This window comes from Nipponia nippon, unplaced genomic scaffold, assembly GCF_047370975.1.
Source record: "Nipponia nippon isolate SJK-2023a ecotype South Korea unplaced genomic scaffold, ASM4737097v1 scaffold_25, whole genome shotgun sequence".
NCBI classification, from domain to species: Eukaryota; Metazoa; Chordata; class Aves; order Pelecaniformes; family Threskiornithidae; genus Nipponia; species Nipponia nippon.
This window is the reverse complement of record NW_028262342.1, coordinates 2,337,837-2,339,626: the sequence shown is the minus strand read 5'-3', so window position 1 is coordinate 2,339,626 and position 1,790 is coordinate 2,337,837.

The following is a 1,790-nucleotide window of genomic DNA, read 5'->3' as shown; positions in this document are numbered from 1 at the left end:
GCAGCGATGAATTCTGCAGTTTAATTAAACATTGCGAGAAAAAGTACTTCCTCTTATCAGGTTTGAATTTCCTTCCTTCCCAGCGTGGGAAGCGGGACGGTCTCTGCATCCCGATTTTACTGCCTTTCGAGGGGAATGAGGTGAAACTGCTGGGTGAGACCCGAGACCTGGCAGCTGGGGCACCAAAAGCTTTGGCCGATGGTTTGTTCCAACTTGTCAGGAGCTCGTCTGGGTTCTCTGCTTTCAAGGTGGATGCATCAAAGCGAGACGGTGGTAAACGCCTGCTGACTTTGGGCTGGTATCTGAGATCTTCGGCAATCTTGGTTTGGCTGGGGCAGCTCCTCTAATTCTTGTGGAGTGCCTTGAGGAATTACAAACGGCTCAAAGGGAAACAACCTGATATAAAAAAAAAAAAATCCTGTGGTCCAAACAAATATGCGTTTCCCTGTTGCTATTAATATCTCAGACCTTGATCTTCCTCCAAATTCTCGCGCATGCATTTAACAGCTTGCAAATGAGCGATCCCTTTGATTCTGCAGTGGGAATGTTTGCTGGGACTATGAGTTATTAAAGGTGAAAGATGCTTTCAAATGCAACACGCTGGCCATGTTTTCCAACATGCTTTATTGCCTTCCTGGCGTTTCTCTCAACCTGGGAATGAAAAATTCATTTCCAAGTTTGGAGGGGAGGTTTGGAGTGGAGTAACACTTGTTTTATGCAACACCTTTGGGCACAAACTCCATCCTTTTTTCTAGACCTGATTTCTAGTGGAAGAAGATAGACATTTCTTTCTGCCTGCTGTTCTGGGAAGCCTTTTCTTTTGCAGATCTCTCTTTTGGGCCCTGTTCAAGCTCCCTGGTCTTTCTTTCCAGCACAAATATTGCAGAGTTTGTAGGTATTGCTGCATTTGCTGCCATCTAATGGGAGAGTTTAGCCTCGGCGACCTCAACTCATTCTTTTGCAAGCAACTAAAAACGTTTTTCTGGGCAATCCTGCTACCACTCGGCAAAGCAGGATCTTCCATGCATAATCCCAGCAAATTTAGGCAAAGAGAAAAGCTGATCTGATGGATGGCTTCGGCATACATGCAGCTGGGCAGCTCTGCAGAGGGGTCAAGCTGCCAGGAACCATTGCAGACCCAGTAAAAAGAGCCTTTTGGGGTTAATCAGGCTGAAACGGTGCTTCCTCTGATCATGGACCAGACTTGCAAAGTGTGCTTGGATTTATATTATTTTAAGATAAAACAGCAAAGCAGAAACAGGGAAGATGGGCCCAAACAACAACAAAAAAGCCATTGTTAGATACCCCGAATACCCAGTCCAGGCTCTGAACCGAGGCACATAAACTCTTCCTGAGGAGCTGCAGTCTTCAGGCTGCTCCCACTGCTCCATCAGTAAAGATATTTTATGACGAAATATGGTAAAGAAGGATTGACATGGAATGGGTGTATAAATATAGTGCATTAAGAAAAGAAAGTCTTTTAAAGATTAGTGCCAAGGGAGGATGGGCTGTGGCAGGGGGAAGCCAGTGCAGGGATGGGGGCTTCAGTGGTACGGAGGTGTTGGAGCACGGAGATGGGGCGTGCAGAGGAGAGAACTCATCTCTCAAAGACTCGGAAATTCCTGCATCATTGCAAAGTTGTATCGGACCTGGTGAAGCTCACACCCCTGATTTTTCTGAGCCTGAGCTTGGTCTCTGTGCATCTCCATCGCCAAATCAACATCATCTCCACTGAGCGCTTTTGGGTATCACACAGAGCCGGCCCCATTTAAAGGGGTAATTCTGTGAGC